At 57.6% G+C, this 15148-nt stretch overlaps 2 non-coding genes and 2 pseudogenes across 2 annotated transcripts; all 4 read left to right on the top strand.

Moving 5' to 3' along the window:
- The first annotated feature begins 5752 nt into the window (after positions 1-5752).
- LOC126286088 (U2 spliceosomal RNA) lies at positions 5753-5885 on the top strand (annotated as a pseudogene).
- A 6737-nt stretch (positions 5886-12622) lies between these two features.
- Positions 12623-12811, top strand: LOC126285406 (U2 spliceosomal RNA). The gene has a single exon (XR_007551642.1). It is a non-coding gene; the product is annotated as a U2 spliceosomal RNA (small nuclear RNA).
- A 731-nt stretch (positions 12812-13542) lies between these two features.
- LOC126285867 (U2 spliceosomal RNA) lies at positions 13543-13657 on the top strand (annotated as a pseudogene).
- A 994-nt stretch (positions 13658-14651) lies between these two features.
- Positions 14652-14839, top strand: LOC126285322 (U2 spliceosomal RNA). The gene has a single exon (XR_007551617.1). It is a non-coding gene; the product is annotated as a U2 spliceosomal RNA (small nuclear RNA).
- Positions 14840-15148: the final 309 nt, after the last annotated feature.

Genomic DNA, 15148 nt, shown 5'->3' with positions numbered 1-15148 from the left:
TTGTAGGGCGAATACCGAGCCTAATGTCTTGGGGCGGCGGATGCGAAACGTGGCACATTTCGACGGCTTGAAGGTAAGCCCGGCCCACGTCGCCGCCTCTCCCACAGCATTTAACAGTGTCTGCATCGCCTCTGAATCCCGCGCCAGAAGCACGATATCGTCCGCATACGCCAGTGCACTCACACTGACGCCACAAAGCGGAATACCACACTCCTTTCTGAGCGAGGTTGCGGCGCGAAGTACCTGCTCGAGCGCGAGATTAAAGACGATGGGCGACAGTGGGCAGCCCTGCTTGACCTCCGCTTGGATTTCAATCTCCTCCGTTAGGCTGTCAGATGTACAGATGCGGGTGGAGCAACACTTTACATATCGGCTATTAGCTGATGCAGTTGCTCTGGCAGTTCCATCCTGCTCAGTACTCGGAGGTGAGCGTGAGGCACTGAGCCTAATGCATTCGCCAGATCAAGCCAAGCAAAGCATGCTTGGCCTCCTCTGCGCCTTGCATCATCAATCGCCGTCTGCACAATGAAGTTGTGCGTATAGCTGCCTTCAAAAGTGCGGAAACCCTTTTGTTCTGGGGAGAGCTGGTTCAAACGCTCTGCCGAGAGAGTTGTACGATCTGCAACGATTGCAGCAAAGAGCTTAGAGATGATGGAGCTCAATGCTAAAGGCAGCCAGTTCATCACGTCTGAGACGTCCCCTTCCTTGTGGATGAGCACCATAGTGGATACTTTCCACTGCACCAGAGTCTTCCGCTCATTCCAGCACCGTGAGAAGATCTTAGGTAGCACATGGCAGCCAGGATCCTCACATCGTAGGTCTGAGAACGTGACTCCATCTGACCCATGAGCAGTATTTCTTGCCTTCTGGGGCCGCTGTTGCACCTCTGTGGCGGTGATCGGCGGCAGGACCTCCTCGCTGACATCAGGAAGTGTGGTGGCGGCGAAGTCCGGGACAGCAGCTGGTGCATCTGAAACAGAGAAGTCAGATTTAGTGTATACTTTGTTGAAGTGCTCCGTGAGCACGTTGCCATCGATTTGGCAGTACGGCGACGTCTGGCCAAGGACGCGCTGCGTCGCCTTTCGCCGGTTCGCGCGGTAAACTTCTATGCTGCATTCACGTCGTACCGACGCTCGGTGGCCGCCGCGCGCTGTGCGCCACGTCCACCGCGCTACCTACCGCGGCCGCGTGTAGGGGGAGGGGGATTGGCAGCAGCGTCGACGCGTCCCTGGCCACAGTGCGCTGCTGCTGGTTGCCCGTCCTGTCCATCTCCGGCAGCCTGACTTTGTGGCTTCGTCTCGGCGATTTTGGAGATGTCGTCTTCGATGATCCCGACGAATGTGTCCCATGGCTGGTCGTGGACGCTCTCCAGGGCCGCCAGCCAGCGCCGCCGTCTCTCTGTTAGCCGAGCGTCGGCCTGGGGAGAGGAGGGCGGAGCTGTCTCGTTTGCGCCATGTTGCGAGGGTACAGGAGGGTCTATCGGGTTCAGTGGTGGACTGGCGTTCTGACTGGCAAAATTGGGACTGGGACGGGGTCGGTCATTACGTCGTCGCCATCCCTTCTTGCTGCCAGATCTCTGCTGTCCCTGCGTTCACGTCGCGCTGCTCGGCCGTCTGCGTCGGTTGTATTGCTGTGCTGCCATCTAGCGTGGGCCGCGCAGTGCTGCTTTCGGTCGCCTCGCCACTGGCAGGTGTCCCAGCAGTAGCCGGTGCAGCTCGCACCAGTCCCCGCGACCTCGGGTGTAGCTTACGCCGGCCTGACGCTCGGGTCTGGCTCACCATGGCTTTTGGTCGCCGCTTCGCTAAAAGATGGCTCGGCGGTCGCCCGCGCCTTACCGCCGGCGCGAGGCACACGAGTTGTAGCTCGCGACGGCCGCCCTGACGTGTATGATCGCGCCGGACCGCTGCTACACGGACTGGGCTGTATAATGCGCGGTCGGTCCAACTGCGGTGGTCTGCGTCCTGCAGCACGGCGTCTGTCCCTCCATGGGGTGACTATGTGCACCCATAATCTATAGTAGAGGCTGTTTTGTTATCAGCCCTCCCTGCCTGAGCGGAGACAATGACTGGGGCCACTCGACGTAACCGTTGGCAGTGCAGTGGGGATGCGCGTGTACGTCTGCGACTGCACAAGTCATACCGTCCGATGCATGTGCCGAGCCCGCCGCCTTTGGTGCTTCAGCGGCGCGGTTGCGGCATTAGTAATAGCACCACCGGTTGCGGCGAGCGAAGCAGCCTGCCTGCCATTGTCCACTCGCATCGCAGAGCCACCTGTCGGAGGCGTAGCGAACGCGGGCGGCAGTCCCGGCCGATACCCACGCTCCCAACAGATGGCGGGCGGGAGGCGCCTGTCAGCCGCACGACGTGGCCAGCGAACGCCACTAGGTACAGACTCCGGCTCGAGCAGTGGCGAGCAGCGGCCATTGCCAGACTCGGCGCCTCTGTGCCTCTGGCTGGAGCGACGCGTTCGGCGGCAGGCGTGGGCAGCGTGCTGCCTTCACCTCCCGAACTTGCGCTCGGCACTCTTGGCGAAGCGGCTGATGTCGCAGAGCGTATCGGCAGGGGGATGCCAGACCACCTTGGCGTGCGCACACACACACACAGTACGCAAGACGCGGGGGTAGCAACCATCGCCGTCCTGGGTGTTGAAGACGCCTGCACACTCACAGGGTGAGGCCATGGCAGCTATTGCATTGAATACTTCTCCCTCTTTTCTCCCGATTATGACTGAGGGTTGCCAGATGGTCAGGCCAAATCTGGCCCTTCCTCGATCGAATGGTGGCGATCTGGAGGGAGGCAGATGCAGACCGGTCTTGTGTGGGTGTCCAGCCTTTGCTGTCGACACCGGCGGCAGAGTTGGTAGCGACGTATTAGCCTTAGACTCCGCTCACTTTGCTTTCTTCCCCCAGCCAGTTAGGTCTGGGTCTCCACCAGAGCTAAAGACAAGAGTATGACACCCTCCATCTTGGCCAGAACTCATCTCTGGTTCACACCAAGATCTTAAATTTCCGAGATAATTCTTAGATACGTCCGCCCGAAGGTAGATGCTGCGGTTTTCCGGCAGCCGTAGTAGAGAACGCCTTCGCGGCCGTTTGTCATCTCCCCCCCCCCTGCAGGTTTGGGGGTTAAGAATAGGCCCATCTTATTTCTGCCTGTTGTAAGAGGCGACTAAAGGGAGTGTAAAACGTTTCGGCCTTATGTGATGGTACCCTCTTGGGTTTGACCTCCATCTTAATAAATTCTTTCGAAAAGCGGGCCAATTGGGGAAGGTCACCTTCCATGGTGCAATGTATGTCGTGCATTTCGACCTGTAGCCAGCTTTCTCGTCGTTGCAATGGTGTCCCGCTCTTTTTTCATCTCTTGGGCGAGGATACGTCCTTGGTTACAATTATCACGCTGCACTGTGCAGTTGTTGATTTTAGCAGTGATGACGACCTTGGACATTTTTGCAGCTAATATCCAGAATGGTTGCCAGTCCATTGTGGTGGGGCTGCCATGTGCCCTGTTAGTAGTAGCCCCCTGACAACGCAGGGATGGCTCTACCGATGACTGCGCCGTTTATTTCCCCTGTATGCCAAGGAGTAGATGACCATCTCCCTAGAGCATCAGGACTCCCAGAAATGGCCATCCTGCTAGGTGGCCCTTGTTGTGGCTGGGTGGCGCCCATTGGGAGGGCCCTTAGTCTGAGTAGGTGGCAATGAAGTGTGGCACATCATCTCTTGTTGGTAGGCAGCCACCAGCAGTCTCTAAGTGTTCGAGGGCTCATTTTAAAATTAACGTTTATGACCCCAAAGTGTTCCCATCCATGGCCACACAATAGGAGGAACGAAAGGCAATGAATGACAGTGACTTGTATTCGCCCAGGTATCTTCTCTGTACCAGAGCTAATGGGGAATCGTTTGTATCCGTGAAGCCTCAGATCTTTGTAGAGCATTTAGAGGACAAGTTCAGGGTCGTGGAGGGCTCATCCAAAATGCGCACTGGGTCAGTTTTGATTAAAACGGCATTCTCCGCCCAGTCATGCAGGTTACTTGCTTGTGACGAGTTCAAATATGGTCCAGGGTGTTATATTCCATAGGGACCTCCTTTTGCAGTCTGATGACGAGCTGCACGCTAACTTAGAGCTTTGAGGTGTTCATTTCGTCCGGCGCGTTCATCAGGGTCCGAGGGACAATCAGGTTGCTACCAGTGCCTTCATCTTGGCATTCAAAGGTGATACATTACTGGAAAAGGTCAAGGTGATGGTCTACCATTGTGACGTGAAGCCCTATATCGCTCCCCCAATGCAGTGCTTTAAGTGCAGGAAGTTGGGCCATATGTCCTCCTGCTGTACTTCCAGCCTCACATGTCAAGATTACGTACGCCCAACTCAACCCGATACTCCATGTTCTACGCCTCCCATCTGTGTCAACTATGGAGAGCGTCATTCACCTTGCTCGCCAGACTGCGGGATCTTACCGAAAGAACGCAAAATAATAGAATATAAGACCCTGGACCTACTGACTTACACTCAGGCTAAGTGGAAATTTGAACAGCTATGTCCCATGCTAATGTCATCATCTTATGCCTCCTGCTCCACCTCCTTCAGCTCCACCACAGACAGTCGGTTCTTAGCGTCAGAGGACCTCACCTGCCCACTTGACAATGGGGGCCCCTTCTTTCGCTGTTGCTCCCACACCACCTACCTCAGGAGCAGCATCCACTAAACGACTGGGGACACCAGTCCCCACTTCCAAGCTGGAGAAGCGTACGTCTTCTTTGGCTTCTCTCGGTCCAAAGGGATCCCTTGGGTCACTCAAGTCCCAGGTTCCTACCAGCGGCACACCAGACACCAACTAGTGGCTGATTAAGGCACAGGTCGGCGGTCGCTGAGCTTTGTGACCACATTTGGTCCCCGAGACTGACTCCTATACGCCCTCTCAACAATGGCAACCAAAGGAACAGCGAGAGAAAACGACATTGAAGACCTGTGAGGCCAAGGCACCTGCAGTGGCACCTACTCCACTGCTACCTACAAGCTCTGCGTCTGAGGATGAGGTGGAGATTCTTGTGTGTGGTGAGGACCTCGATCTCGCCGGCCCCTCAGACGCAATGGATAGCACTTGCACGGGAGCTCCATCGGAGCCATCAGGTAACCCAGTGGCATAATCTGTCTTCCCAGACCCGTCACGGCTTCCTCAGACATGGACAATACCATTCTCCAGTGGAACTGCAGCGGTTCCACCATCTATCTGAGCTCCGCCAACATATCAGCCTTCACCCTTTATTCTGCATTGCTGTTCAGGAAATTTGGTTTCCATCAATGCAAACCTCTGCCCTCTGTGGCTATCGCGAACGACGTCGTCGCCGCCGCCGCACGCAGAATACGTGTGTACACACACACACACACGCACACACACATATGCAGTTCGTGGTGGATGGTGTAACCCACTCGGCTAGGTGCAGCTTGCGGCGGCCTCTCGCCGGTGTAGCTCTCGCCGTCCTGGCGCTGCTGTGGGGCGTCCTCACGGCTTCTCCACTGCCCTGGCTGCTAGCGGCGTTCAAATGGGAGTCGCTCTTTACTCTTAGACATGGACGGTAAAACTAGGCTGTTCACGAGTGCTCTCTTCAGTTGTCCTTCCTCCCGGCACTTGCTTTTGCGACGTTTTCCACGGTCGCCTGTTGCGATATCAGCCCGCACCACCATGTTTCACTCCCACATGTGGAGCGCACACGCTGCAAGCATTTAGGCCCTTCCACTGCGGTTTTTCCTTATCGCTTCTCGGCCTTTTGGCTAAGATCAAAGTGTAGTATCTGTTCTTATCAGCTTAATATGGGCTAATTTGGACTGAATAATGCACCGAGAAGCGGTCGGCTCTATTTTCTGTTTCAGGTCCACGACCTAAACGATGGAGCTTGTTGTGACACTGCCGGCGGACGTCTTCCGCTGCCGGATTTGCTTCATCAACAAAGCGGCCGGAAGAGCGACCTTTGGCGAGTACAAGGATCATTCGAACCTTCTCCGCCACAACCGGAAGCTGCACGACCCGAGGACGACTCCCGTCTTCGAGTGTGGCCACTGCGGCCGCCGAGATGCGCGGCTGAAGACGCTGCGTGCACATCTGCGGATCTGCAATGCAGTATCCGCCACCCCTGGCCACCCTGGCCAGGGAAGGTTGAGTATGGGACACGATGCCGTGTCTGGCGCTCTGGGGCACTCAGAGAAGTCAGCCGGCGGGAGGTCACAGGCGGGGGCCCCCGAAGCTAGTAGGACAGGCCCCTCGTCCTTAGTTAGTGCTGGGCGAAAGCCACAGGCGACAGCGGCCCGGGAAGATAGTACCACATGCCGCCTAGCCTTAGATATTAGAAAGGGGCTATGGCCACAGTCCAGTCCGGTCCCCGAAGCTAGTAGGACAGACCGGCTGGGCTTAGAGTTAACGTACGCGGCCGTCCTGACCCGCAGCAGCGTGGTGGGCTCACAGGCCGCTCTGCCCTCGCCATGTGTGAGTGTGCAGACGACTGCGACGCCCAGGACGGCGGCGGTTGCTGCCCCCGCGTCGTGCGAACCGTGTGTGCGCACGCCGAGGAGGTCTGGCATCCCCTGCCGATACGCTCTGCGACGTCGGCCGTGTCGCCACGAGTGCCGAGCGCAAGTTCGGGAGGTGTAGGCAGCCTGCTGCCGAACGCGTCGCTCCGGCCAGCGGGGCGGAGTCCGGTAAAAGCGGCGGCCTCTGCTCCCAGTGGTGTACGCTGGCCACGTCGCCCCGCTGTGGCAGGCGCCCCCCGCCCACCACCTGTCGAGAGCATGGGTACCGGCCTGGGGCTGCCGCCTGCTTTCGCTACGCCGCTGATAGGTGGCTCTGCGAGACGGGCGGACAGTGACAGGCAGGCTGCCTCGCTCGCCGCGACCGAAAGTGCGATCATTCACGGCGCCTCCGCGCCGCTGAATGATACACCAAAGGCCACGAGCAAGGCAGGTGGACCGGACGGTGGGACGCTTGTGCGTCACAGACGTTCACGCGTACCCCTGCTGCCCTGCCGACGGTTACGTCGAGTGGCCCCAGCCGCTCCGTTTCCGCTCAGGCAGGGAATGTCAATAACAAAACAGATGTTACAGATTCCGAGTGGCACATAGTCACCCCCCGGAGGGACAAACGGCGTGCAGCAGGACGCAGACCACCGCCTCCGAATCGTCGGCGCATCATACCGCCTAGTCCGCACAACGGTGGCCAGGCGCGAGCCAATGCGTCTGGGCGGCCGGCGCGAGCTACACCTCGTGTATCTCGCGCCGGCGGCGCGGCGCGGGCGACCGCCGGGCCATCTGTTGGCGGCGCGGTAACCAACAGCCACGGTGCGCCCGACTCGAGTGCGAGGCCGGCGCGAGCTACACCCAGTCGGCGTATCGACAGCCCGGCGCGGGGCAATGCGCCCGGGCGGCCGGCGCGAACTACACCCCGTACGCCCCGCGCCGGCGGCGTGCCGCGAGCGACCGCCGGGCCATCTGTTGGCGGCGCGATGACCGGTAGCCACGGTGCGCCCGACCCGAGCGCCTAGCCGGCGCGAGCTGCACCTCGTGTACCTCGCGCCGGCAGCGCGGCGCGAGCGACCGCCGGGCCATCTGTTAGCGGTGCGGCGACCAACAGCCGCGACGAGCCTGACTCCATCGCCATGCCGGCGCGAGCTACACCTGGAGACGCACCGGCCGCCACCGCCGCTACTGCGCTACCTGCTAGCGGCACAACACCGACGCAGACGACGGAGCGGCGCGGCAGGGAGGAAGACACTGTAGCTGCATCCCAGAGACCGGGCAGCAACAAGAGGAGACGGCGAAGACGCTCCAACCGTCACCGTCCGAATTCCAGCCAGCCAGCGCAGAACGCCCGTCCCACACCGAACCTGACAATCCCTCCTGCACCTTCCCCACAGGGCGCACCTGAGGCAGCTCCGCCCCCCCCCTCCCCCGGCCGATACTCGGCTAACGGAGAGGCAGCGGCACTGGCTGTCGGCCCTGGAGAGCGTCCGCGACCAACCATGGGACGCCTTCGTCAAGGTCATCGAGAAGTTCATCTCCGAGATCGCCGAGACGAAGCCGCAACGACGAGCGGCCGGAGGTCAACAGGACGGACAACCACCAGCAGCGCATCGCGGCCAGGGCCGCACCGGCGCTGCTGCCAATCCCCTTCCCCCTGCCCCCGCACACGGCCACGGTAGACGGGACGGCGGACGTGGCGCACGGCGCGCGGCGACCGCTGAACATCGGTATGACGCGTATGCAGCATCTGAAATTCAGAGGTTGTACCGCGCGGACCGGCGCAAAGCGATGCAGCGCGTCCTCGGCGAGACGTCACCGTACTGCCAAATCGATGGCAATGTGCTCACGGAGCATTTTAAAAGAACATATACTAAGACGAACTTTTTTGTTACAGATGCACCAGCTGCTGTCCCAGAGTTTGCCGCCACCACGCCTCCCAACGTCAGCGAGGAGGTGCTGACGCCGATCACCGCAACAGAGGTGGAACGGCGGCTCCGAAAGGCGAGCAATACTGCTCCAGGGGCAGACGGAGTCACCTACTCCGACCTGCGGCGTGAGGACCCTGGCTGCCACGTGCTAGCTAGGATCTTCTCGCGCTGCTGGGAGGAGCGGAAGATTCCGGTGCAGTGGAAAGTATCCACTACCGTCCTCATCCACAAGAAAGGGGACGTCTCGGACGTGACGAACTGGCGGCCTCTAGCATTGAGCTCCACCATCTCCAAGCTCTTTGCTGCAATCGTGGCGGACCGCACAACCCTCTGGGCAGAGCGTTTGAGCCTGCTCTCCCCAGAACAAAAGGGTTTCCGCACGTTTGAAGGCTGCTTCGAGCACAACTTTATTGTGCAGACAGCAATTGATGATGCAAGGCGCAGGGCAGGCCAAGCATGCTTTGCTTGGCTTGATCTAGCGAATGCTTTTGGCTCAGTGCCTCACGCCCACCTCCTTGGAGTACTGGGCAGGATGGGACTACCAGAGCAATTGCATCACCTAATTGTTGATATGTACAATGGTTGCTCCACCCGTGTCCGTACATCTGGCGGGCTAACGGAGGAGATAGAGATCCAGGCGGGGGTCAAGCAGGGCTGCCCACTGTCACCCATCGTCTTTAATCTCGCGCTCGAGCCGATACTTCGCGCCGCAACCGCACTCAAAAATGAGTGTGGCATTCCGCTTTGCGGCGTCAGTGTGAGTGCACTGGCGTATGCGGACGATATCGTGCTTCTTGCGCGGGATTCAGAGGCGATGCAGACACTGCTCAGTGTTGTGGAAGAGGCGGCGACGTGGGCCGGGCTCACCTTCAAGCCGTCGAAGTGCGCTACGCTTCACATCCGCCGCCGCGAGACATTGGTCTCCGTATTCACCCTGCAAGGGGGAGAACCGGCCGTACTTGGTGAGGGCGACGCCTACCTCCACCTTGGCGTCCCCACTGGGTACAAAGTTTCGCAGACGCCAACGGATGCGATCGCTGCGATTCGGCGTGACTTGGAGCGCCTGGATGCTTCCCTGCTGGCTCCTTGGCAGAAAATTGACGCCGTGCGTGTCTTCCTCCTCCCCAGGCTTGACTTTGTCATGCGGGGCGGAGCGGTGCGCAAAGGACCGCTGTCTGCACTGGACAAAGCAGTCAAAGCGGCGGTTAAATCATGGCTCTTCCTCCCACAGCGCGCCTCGACTGAACAGCTGTACCTCGTGCTGGGAGAGGGAGGATGCGGCCTGACGCCGCTTTCGGACTCTGCGGACATCTCCACCATCGCCCACGGCTTCCGGATGCTGTACTGCAGCGACGCCGCCGTCCGCGACATCGCCTGGGCCACATTAACTACGGCGGTGCGCCGTCGCCTGGGGAGGGAGCCGAGTCGAACGGACCTGGCCACCTACCTGAGCGGCGTCGTCGAGGGCGAGTTCGCACGCGACGGGGGCGACATCCAGTCGCTGTGGACGCGCGTCAGGAACGCCACAAGGCGCCTAGCGCCACGTGGTGTTACCTGGCGCTGGAGTAATGAGCTGTCTGAGTTGCAGGTGGAGGTCTGCGGCCAGCCCGCCATCGCGGAACACGGCGTCATCGGCGGGGGAACGCAGCCGGCTGCGGGCGGGGCGGAGCCTGCCGGCGCGGGCGGCGGGGCGGAGCCTCGCGGCACGGCCAGCATGGCGGAACCTCGCGGCGCGGCAGGCATGGCGGTGCCTCTCGGGGAACATGGCGGAGCAGCGCGGGACCGCGGGACGGCAGCACGGCAACTCGGAGATGACGGCGAGGGACCGCAACTCGAAGATGACGGCGTGGGACACACATTCGGCGCTGACGCCGAGCGTGTCCGGGTGGGAGGCGACGCGAAGCGGCTGCTCACGCAGACACTACGAGAGTGTGTGAGACGCTGCCTGCGCCGCCTCTTACTCAGTAAACCTGACCAGGGAAAGGTGTTTGAGTGCACCAGGGAATCAACGGCGTCCAATCACTTCATGGCAGGCGGCAAATACACCCGCTTTGCAGACTGGCGCTTCATCCACCGCGCCAGGCTCGGTGTCGTCCCACTGAACGGCTGCCGCCGCTTCGGTGGACGAAACAGCGACAGCAAAGCCTGCCGCCGCTGTGGTCATAACAGTGAGATGCTCCCGCACGTTATCAACTCGTGCATGGTGCACTCAGCTGCCAGCCAGCTGCGACACAACGCAGTCCTCACGCGCCTCGCAACAGCCGTTGCCGGGCGCCCCAGAAGAGGAAACGCCGCTGCCCCCAGCGTGAGAATCAACCAGACGGTGCTGGGGGACAACAGCGGACTGCGTCCCGACCTCGTTGTCACCGACGAGGAGAAACGGAGTGTCACTATCGTCGACGTGACAATCCCCTTCGAAAACAGGCGGATTGCGCTGGACAACGCTCGGCAACTAAAACAAATTAAATATGCCGACGTTGCCCGCGGGCTGGCCGCTCGCGGCTATGCTGTCATAGTCGAAGCCCTGGTGGTTGGCAGCCTGGGGGCGTGGGACCGCCGGAACGATGCAGTGCTTCGGCACCTAGGCATCGCTAGCCGCTACTGCCAGCTAATGCGGCGGCTGATGGTGTCCGACACCATCAAGTGGTCCCGCGATATTTACATCGAGCACATCACTGGCCACCGCCAGTATGTGCTCCCCCCCTAGGCTGTGGCACGCTCTGGCGTCAGTCTGCGAGAACGTCGAGACTGCAGTCACCGGCATCGATCCCTGGACGACCTGAGGGAGGCACCGCGACGGTGCCGAGTCGGTACAGTGCGCGCTGTGCTGCCCTGCGCCCCTCCGCCCCTGGTGGCCGCCGAACATGGCCCCCGCCTCGGACGGTGCGGCGCGAGGCGGCGCAGCTCGTGTGTTTACCGCCCGGCCATTTCAACTGCAGACTCCGCCTCCAGACCACGAGACGCGACGCCCCACTAGCCGCGACGCCCCGCTGACGGCTGCCGCATGGCGGCCCGAGGGACGAAGCCTGGCCCAGCGGCCCGCCTGCGTGCGGTGTCCGCGGGCCACTGGCCGCCATATTGCCTTGCGCAAAATGGCGGTCAGGGCGACGTGGTAGCCACAGCCACCTAACACCCACACCCTATGACACAAATGGAATATTTAAGACATTAAAATAATTAAGATGACCGCGCTTAACGTGGAACTACAATATAAGGTGAAATAATTAGGTTCCCGCGCTTAACGCGGATATTAAAAATATAACTTGGAATTTTTAAGTTTCATTTATTGAGTTATTTAGGCTACTCATGCAATAATTAAGGAATGGGCTTATCCCAAACTTTGAAATATTTAATGAATGAAATACTTAAGTCTCGGGTAGACCCGACTATGTATATACACCTAACCACCACATAAAATTGTAAAGTTAGAATTGTATAACTTAAAACAATATTTTTCTTAAAATTATACTTCTTATAAATGTAACTAAGAATTATCTCGCAAAATAAAATCTGTTCTTATCAGCTTAATGCTGGTAAGGTCGGATACGAAACGCACTGATATGCGATGTATTTTCTTTAGTCATTGCTCTCCCGGCACCCGACTATGACGAAGTTGCAGCGTGCACGGTCCGGATCGTGGTTGGCCTTGCTGTGAGGGCAGCAAGCGCCTTCGTAACTGCCAGACCTGCGCTGCATGTGATACTTCTTCCCTCTATTTTCTCCCGATTTTGACTAAGGGTGGCGAGATGCTCAGGCCCCATCTGAACCATCCGCAGAGGCAGATGTAGCCGTCCCATCTGATCCTCCTGCCGTGGCAGATGCAGACCGGTCTCGTGTGTGTCCAGTTTATACTGTCGACACCGGCGGCAGAGTTGGTAGCGACGTATGTGCCTTCCGCTCTGTTCGTCTTCCAATTTTTCCCCCGGCCAGCTTCGTCTGGGTCTCCGCCCGGGGTTGATACAGACTTATGACCTTCTCATCTTGGCCGGAGTGCGCCACTGCACTCCGGGTAAACCCAAGATCTCCTATTATCTATAGATAATTCTTAGTTACGACGCCGGCCCAGTACCAGCTAGTGAGGTACGGCTCTCTGTAGATGGTGGCAGATGACGTCGACCACGAAACTGGTACTCTGGCCCGGAATATTCCTGAAGCAACCTTCCTAGAAGTTCCTTCCCGCTTCCAAAAATTCTCTCAATGACTAAAAAAAAAAAAAAAAACTGTTCTTATCAGCTTAATATCTGATACGTCCTGCATCGCAGGACCAGAATATTAAACTCATTTTTGGCTCATGACGGAGTGATAGGGGCTTGCTCCACCTCTGTCGCGGGTTGGCCCGGCATTGCAGTACCGCCGGGATCGGCCCACCTAAAATTAATTAAAACACAGCTTGAAATGAGATAATATTCTGCAGAGATCAGATATTCTGCTGGTAGCAAAACTTGTCGGAGTTGTCGATGTGCCCAGTAGTTAGCTCCTTACACACTGCGATTTCTTTTAATTTAACATTATCTTATTTTTTTTTTTTGTTTTTAGCCGGACCGCTCTTGCAGCCACATTACACTAGGCTGGTAATTTATGGGGGCACACAACAGCGCCGTCGGATGCTCCTTTGGCGTCTCTTATGGCCCGGCCACAGATAATTTCAATTAAATTTTTTGGAGTTATAACCTTAGCTCCTCGCGAACGTCGTCGTCGTCGCCGCCGCCGCCGCACGCACGCAGAATACGTGTGTACACACGCACACACACATATGCAGTCTGCGGTGAACGGTGTAAGCACTCGGCTAGGTGTAGCTTGCGCCGGCCTCGCGCTGGTGTAGCTCGCGCCGTCCTGGCGCTGCTGTGGGGCGGCCTCACGGCTTCTCCACTGCCATGGCTGCTAGCGGCGTTCAAATGGGAGTCGCTCTTTACTGGTAGACATGGACGGTAAAACTAGGCTGTTGACGAGTGCTCTCTTCAGTTGTCCTTCCTCCCGGCACTTGCTTTTGCGACGTTTTCCACGGTCGCCTGTTGCGATATCAGCCCGCACCACCATGTTTCACTCCCACATGTGGAGCGCACACGCTGCAAGCATTTAGGCCCTTCCACTGCGGTTTTTCCTTATCGCTTCTCGGCCTTTTGGCTAAGATCAAAGTGTAGTATCTGTTCTTATCAGCTTAATGCTGGTAAGGTCGGATACGAAACGCACTGATATGCGATGTATTTTCTTTAGTCATTGCTCTCCCGGCACCCGACTATGACGAAGTTGCGGCGTGCACGGTCTGGATCGTGGTTGGCCTTGCTGTGAGGGCAGCAAGCGCCTTCGTAACTGCCAGACCTGCGCTGCGCTGCGCTGCGCTGCCAAGATCTCCTATTATCTATAGATAATTCTTAGTTACGACGCCGGCCCAGTGCCAGCTAGTGAGGCACGACTCTCTGTAGATGGTGGCAGATGACGTCGACCACGAAACTGGTACTGTGGCCCGGAATATTCCTGAAGCAACCTTCCTAGAAGTTCCTTCCCGCTTCCAAAAATTCTCTCAATGACTAAAAAAAATCTGTTCTTATCAGCTTAATGCTGGTAAGGTCGGATACGAAACGCACTGATATGCGATGTATTTTCTTTAGTCATTGCTCTCCCGGCACCCGACTATGACGAAGTTGCAGCGTGCACGGTCCGGATCGTGGTTGGCCTTGCTGTGAGGGCAGCAAGCGCCTTCGTAACTGCCAGACCTGCGCTGCATGTGATACTTCTTCCCTCTATTTTCTCCCGATTTTGACTAAGGGTGGCGAGATGCTCAGGCCCCATCTGAACCATCCGCAGAGGCAGATGTAGCCGTCCCATCTGATCCTCCTGCCGTGGCAGATGCAGACCGGTCTCGTGTGTGTCCAGTTTATACTGTCGACACCGGCGGCAGAGTTGGTAGCGACGTATGTGCCTTCCGCTCTGTTCGTCTTCCAATTTTTCCCCCGGCCAGCTTCGTCTGGGTCTCCGCCCGGGGTTGATACAGACTTATGACCTTCTCATCTTGGCCGGAGTGCGCCACTGCACTCCGGGTAAACCCAAGATCTCCTATTATCTATAGATAATTCTTAGTTACGACGCCGGCCCAGTACCAGCTAGTGAGGTACGGCTCTCTGTAGATGGTGGCAGATGACGTCGACCACGAAACTGGTACTCTGGCCCGGAATATTCCTGAAGCAACCTTCCTAGAAGTTCCTTCCCGCTTCCAAAAATTCTCTCAATGACTAAAAAAAAAAAAAAATCTGTTCTTATCAGCTTAATATCTGATACGTCCTGCATCGCAGGACCAGAATATTAAACTCATTTTTGGCTCATGACGGAGTGATAGGGGCTTGCTCCACCTCTGTCGCGGGTTGGCCCGGCATTGCAGTACCGCCGGGATCGGCCCACCTAAAATTAATTAAAACACAGCTTGAAATGAGATAATATTCTGCAGAGATCAGATATTCTGCTGGTAGCAAAACTTGTCGGAGTTGTCGATGTGCCCAGTAGTTAGCTCCTTACACACAGCGATTTCTTTTAATTTAACATTATCTTATTTTTTTTTTTTTTTGTTTTTAGCCGGACCGCTCTTGCAGCCACATTACACTAGGCTGGTAATTTATGGGGGCACACAACAGCGCCGTCGGATGCTCCTTTGGCGTCTCTTATGGCCCGGCCACAGATAATTTCAATTAAATTTTTTGGAGTTATAACCTTAGCTC

Source organism: Schistocerca gregaria, chromosome 1 (genome assembly GCF_023897955.1).
Source record: "Schistocerca gregaria isolate iqSchGreg1 chromosome 1, iqSchGreg1.2, whole genome shotgun sequence".
Classification (NCBI taxonomy): domain Eukaryota; kingdom Metazoa; phylum Arthropoda; class Insecta; order Orthoptera; family Acrididae; genus Schistocerca; species Schistocerca gregaria.
This window is presented reverse-complemented; position numbering and strand designations above follow the sequence as displayed.